Genomic DNA, 6,449 nt, shown 5'->3' on the forward strand with positions numbered 1-6,449 from the left:
TCATAGAGTAAGGGGTAGGTGAAGGAATAGGGGGTTTGGGGAGGATAAACTGGGAAGGAGATAACATTTGAAATGGAAATAATAAATAACAATAAAAAAAGAAAAAAATGAAAATTAAAATAAAATCACCAATATTTCTAAGGCAGAAACACTTATGGTGATAGAATCAGTTTTTACTTTAGATCTTATTCTTTAAGCAAGTTGTGGAGAATGGAGAGAAGAAAGTAGGTTATTTACAGAAGATATCTACACATCTTATTTTAATATTTAAGAATACTCAGGTACAAACTTGATGACAGAAAAGACTTCAGAACATGCTGGCATCTCAAAAGCAATACTCAAAGGTTTAGTTTTCTCAGTTTCTGGCAATGCCTAAGATCCCTTTTCATCTTTGATCTGGGGAGCCAAAAAATACTTTAACTGTACCATGTCAGTAATTTTATGCTCTGCAACAAGAGGTACATCTGCAGATATCCTGTGTGTTACTATAGGAGACAGTGGAGTGGCTTTTGTGTAAAAGTTCAGATACCTCAGAGCAGAAGTTTGCTGAACTGACTCTTTCATCTCTGTTTGCAGCTTCTTTATCAACAGTACTTGTTTGTGACAACTTAATGTTTCCATTTCCATTTTCTCACTCTCAGAAAACTTCATCCCATCCTTTGCACAGGATATCACAACAGCATCTCCAACATGGCTAAGCTCTCGGCATATCTGTGCATATTTACCAAATGGCATCTTCACTACACAGCTGTACTCCTGGGATTCCAAGCTGCTCAACATCTAAATCCATTAACTTCATTTCATAGTTTCAAATTTTCTCTTGATGTGGTGCTTCAAATACTAGTGCTAAAGTATCAGTGTTGTCTTTTTTCTAATATTTATTTTGAAAGCCTTTTTTTAAAAATTTAGGTGTGCTGTAGCTTAGTGAGTTTAACTCTGAGTTCTTTCTTTTATTCTGTTGTTGTACATCCCTGTCAGTATTATGTGATTTTTGTTGGTATTATTTGTAGTATAGTTTGATGTCAGATATGGGGAAACCTTCAACATTGTTCTTTTTGCTTGGGATTGCTTTGTTCATTTGGGATCTTGTATGTTTCCATAAGAATTTTATGTTTGGTTTTTTATCTTTGTCAAGAATGTCATTGGTATTTTCTTAAGGATTACATCTGTAGCCTGTAGATGACTTATAGTGGGTGAGTATAGCCATTTCACAACATTAATTCTGCTAATCATTGAACATGGATTCATTTCTTTTGCATTTCTTTGTTTTGCAGTGTAGTCATCTTTCATCTTCTTGGTTGATTTGATTAGCATATGTTTTTGAAGCTCTTTTGAATAGGATCATTTTCATTCTTTTTTTCAAAGTATTCATTATTCTTATACAGAAAAGCTATTCATTTCTGGATATTGATTTTATATCCTATATTTTACTGAAATGGTGCATCTATATCTCACAGACTTTGAGGTAAATTAGAAAACAAAAAAAAAGTTTGCTATCACTAGTAAAAATGGAAATGAATAAAATTTCCATCATTTAGCAGAACTACATTACACAGTAGTGGTTGGTTTACATGGAGATGGAGTATAAAATATTTAAAATAAAAATCTAGTTTTTGCAGTGTGAACATTAACAGCACCACAAAGAATGTCTTACTCTCAAGTTCCATTAGGTTGAGTTGGAAGGATGCAGCAATTCTTTTAATGTTAACCAAAAGCCATAAATTATCTAAGCAATGGATATTCTGAATAAGAATTGGATAATTCACTTTAAGAACAGTTTTAAGTGGATTTTATCATCATTTGATAGACCATCAGAAAAATCCCAGATTTTAGAAGATAAAGTAACTAAATGCTATTTTCATTTATTTACTTAGCATTGGTGGGCAGGGTGAACCATATGGGGGTGGAAGTAGAGGACACTGTGAAGTTGGTTCTCTCCTTCCACTGTCTTGGTTTTAGGGCCCACCTCCAGATTCACAGTCCTAATAGTAAGTTCCTTTACAAGGTAAGGCATCTCTCCCGCATAAGGGAACAATTTTAGGATATCCCCCCTTTTACTAGCATTAGTTAATGTACAAATATGTTTCAATACAATATTTATATATACCTTTATTATACATTGTGATCCTGCTCACCCCCACTACTCTGTCTTACTCTCAATCACCCCCATATCCTTCTTCTTGCATATCCTCTATAGTCACCTTTTTATCTTCATGTATATTTTCCCTCTATTTAAGTTATGAGACAAAATGAGTGATACTTTCTTTGTGTGGATATTTATGAGTTTACTTCCTTCCAGTTTTTCTTCAAGCAATCTGATTATTTTCCTCTGTGATTTAATCAAGCCTTTATGCAATTTGAAAAATACATATATAGTGGCCACATATATTTATACTCTACTAGTATTCCATACACTCAACATTTGAATGCTTAATGAGGCTATAGCTTGAGACCCAGTTTCTGCCCCACCTTTATTTGAAAGTGATAGACATGTTGCAGACAAATCTCTAGCTATGTTTAGGTTCGCCTTTCTATGAATAGATGTATACGATGTTAGTCAACATATATACAGTAAGTCAAAAGAAAACAATGAAGACTTTTAAAATGCTTGTCCTTTTATTGGTCTGATAAAATAAAGTTAATAGGAAACTGTATTTACCTCAAGGCAAGCTGTTCTAAAAAGTACTATAACTTCTTTCTTTGTTGTTCACTGAGTTATGTTGCTCCTCAAAATTTCTCCACTGAGAGCAGAAAGTGGACATGAGCTCCCATCCCTAAACAGAAGCTATCTTCAATTGACATCCACTTACAAAGGAAAAATGGCTTTCTCCAATGGAGGCTAATGGGCACATTAATCACATTTAATGGTAGGTTCCATACCCAACAATAAATGGTCAACACAAATAAGCTCAATGCTATCTTTACAGTTGTTTTTGTCATATTTCTTTGTTTGGATATTCTTTGTCTTAGTGGTCTTTTGTTTGTATATAATGGTTTCTGATTTTGTGTTTGTGTCTGTATGTTGTCTGTGTGTTGGGGGGGATTGTCAGATTTTTAATGTCACTTTGACTGATGAAACAGCTTAGACTTACAACACAAATGTAAAGCTTCATATAAGGGAGTTTGGACACAATAGTTCACATTTCTTTTGTTTTTTTTTCTCTTTTTTTATTAGATATTTTCCTTATTTACATTTCAAATGTTACCCCATTTCCTAGTTTCCTCTCTAAAAATCTCCTATTCCCTTCCCACTTGCCCTGTTCCCCAACCCACCCAATCCTGCTTCCTGGCCCTGGCATTCCCCTGTACTGGGGCATAGATTCTTCTCAGGACCAAGGGCCTCTCCTCCCATTGATGACCAACTAGGCCATCCTCTGCTACATAGGCAGCTAGAAACACCATGTGTTTTCTTTGATTGGTGTTGTAATGTCAGGGAGCTCTGGTTAGTTCATATTAGTTCCTCCTATAGGGCTGCAAACCCCTTCAACTCCTTGGTATTTTCTCTAGCTCCTTCATTGGATACCTTGTGCTCTGTCCAATGGATGACTGTGAGCATCTTCTTCTGTATTTGTCAGGCACTGGCAGATCCTCTCAGGAGACAGCTATATCAGGCTCCTGTCAACAAAATCTTGTTGGCATCTGTAATAGTGTCTGGGTTTGGTGGTTGTATATGGGATGTATTCCCAGGTGGGACAGTCTATAGATGGTCATACCTTCAGTCTTTGATCCACACTTTGTCTCTGTAACTCCTTCAATGTGTATCCTGTTCCCCCTTCTAAGAAGGATCGAATTATCCACACTTTGGACTTCCTTCTTCTTGAGTTTCATGCACTCACTGATAAGTGGATATTAGCCCAGAAGCACATTTTCTACTTCATACTTTGTAAAGAAATAAGACCACCTACCTACTATTTTTTAGATTAAGTCAATATTTCAGGTACTTTCAACGACATTGTTGAGATTGGCATTAGAGTGCTCATGAGACCCCCTTGTCTTCCCTCTGAGGAGTGTGCTGACATGAGCTGTTCCCCTTCTAGCTCATTCCTCACTGTGCTCATCTTTCTCACTTCTACTCAGCCTGAGTTGAATTCATTTTATTTAATATTTTACTCAGGTAGAAGCTGAGTTCTATGATCTCTACATTTTATTCTTAATATAGACATTGGATATAATTTTTTCTTTTAATAGCCATAGTATTGATACTAAATTTATGTTTACTTCTGTGTTTTTAAGTTCAATTCTCTTCAATATCTTTTAGTGTAATTCAAAATGTGATGAACATTCCTTTGCTGTTTAATGTTTTGAACACTTGCTTTGTGGTGTGTTCAATGAGTGTCTGTCAATGCTAGCTTATTGTGGTGCTTAGTTATTCCACATCTTTATTCACTCCATCAATTATGAGGAAGGGAAATCTTCAGTGGTTATTCTAAGCTGTTTCTTTTCTTTCTTTTTCTTTTTTTTTTAATTTATGTTTTTTTGAGACAGGGTTTCTCTATATAGTCCTGGCGGTCCTGGAACTCACTCTGTAGACCAGGCTGGCCTCAAACTCAGAAATCCACCTGCCTCTACCTCCCAAGTGCTGGGATTAAAGATGTTTGCCACCACCTCCCAGCTTCTAAGCTGTTTCTTAAATCTTGCTTTACATAATTTGAAGGTCAAACATAGGAACACATACAATCTTGTTATAATCTGGCTTGTAAAATTGTTTACTGTTTTCCCTCATTATCTATGACTATATTCTTTGTTTTGAAGCCTACCGTATGATACAAACAAGTACTCATAATGTTCTTTTTAATATTATTTCTACATTAGAAGCAAAAAGAATTTTCCATATACTTGAATTTTGCTTTTTATCTAGTCTTATACTATGTCATTTTAAAAAAATTAGATCATTTACACTTAGTGTAATTACTGATATGAATGAATTTTACTATCTTATTCTTTTATTTCTTATTAAAGTTAAAATTTTCAGTAGTTTATTTTCTTATGTGTGTATATTTTGCTGGCATATTTTTGTACCAATGTATTCAGTACCTGTGGAAACAGGAAAATGGCATTAGATCCCTGGAGCTGGAGTTACAGATAGTTGTAAGCAAGAAATAGAATGTGGGTGCTCTGGAAGAACTTTCAGTACTTTTAAATGCTAAACCATTTCTCCAACTCCTCAAGTTAAAACTTATATACACTTTTGCATCGCTGTTTGAAGTTTGTTTTAAATTTTATTTTACTGATTGTTTTATTTATTGTGTTATTGATTGACTATCTGGGGAGTTAGTATCGCATCTGTATAATACAGGAAGGTTGAAGTATCTCATTTTTCTAGTTATGTTTGTGCTTTTACTGTCCTGAATGGGGTTTCTTCCTTCCTTCCTTCCTTCCTTCCTTCCTTCCTTCCTTCCTTCCTTCCTTCCTTCCTTCCTTCCTTCCTTTCTTTCTTTCTTTCTTTCTTTCTTTCTTTCTTTCTTTCTTTCTTTCTTCATATTTTCTGATGTACAATATTCACAGCTTTTGAATAAACTAAATTTAGAAACTATCAACTAGGTTTTTCACAATTTTGAAACTAGAAAACTTTAAATTTAATAACATACATACAATATCCTGGTTCTTTGTTATCATTGGTAAATCCAGGTTATTTGTAATATTAATTTTTCTTGCTTTAAAAATATCCCTTAATACACATCAATGCAGATTTTTGAAGACAAGTTTTATCATATTTTCCTTGTCTAATATATTTTTGCTTCCCACTTAGTTTTAAAATTTTTTGAATGTGTGATTTTTGGTAAATATGATTTTATAAGTTTTGAATATAAAAGACATAAAATTATTTATTGTCTTAATGTTTGATTTATTCTTGATATGTTTGTGATCAATTTTATTTATATTCTGTTTTATATGATGTCTATCCTCATCTGTTTTGAAGGCTTGCCTCTTCTAGTTAAATTTTAGCAATTTAATTATGAAAAGCTTCCTGTAGTTTGTTTATTATTTTTATGTATATCTTTATATGTAGAAAACTTTTTTATTTTGAAATCAAATTATGGTTTTGATCTTTATTTCATCAAACACCTTTTGCTTATGACTCCATGATTGACATCTTCTACTCAGTCTGCTTAAAGAGGTTTTTTCTGTATTTTATGTGTGGACTGTCTGTTGTTTCAAGTTCACTGATTCTTCTCTTTAAAGTTTCTAAAATACTGTTCAATTCAATGAGCCATTTTATTCCCTTGTAAATACTATTTTTTAAAAAATTTCTAGAAATTCCATTCAGATCTTAAAAGCATGTGCAGAAATTAAAACATGATATATTATATTTTCTTTTCTATTAGATATTTTCTTTATTTACATGTCAAATGTTCAGTAATATATAACACATTAACCTCTTTTTTAAATTTATTTATTTTTATTACATATTTTCCTCAATTACATTTCCAATGCTATCCCAAAAGTCC

General features: G+C 33.2%; 1 pseudogene; it reads right to left on the bottom strand.

Annotated features, from left to right (window-relative positions):
* Positions 1 to 372: 372 nt before the first annotated feature.
* On the bottom strand, positions 373 to 3,953 carry Gm29809 (annotated as a pseudogene).
* Positions 3,954 to 6,449: the final 2,496 nt, after the last annotated feature.

This window comes from Mus musculus, chromosome 12, assembly GCF_000001635.26.
Source record: "Mus musculus strain C57BL/6J chromosome 12, GRCm38.p6 C57BL/6J".
Taxonomy (NCBI): Eukaryota; Metazoa; Chordata; class Mammalia; order Rodentia; family Muridae; genus Mus; species Mus musculus.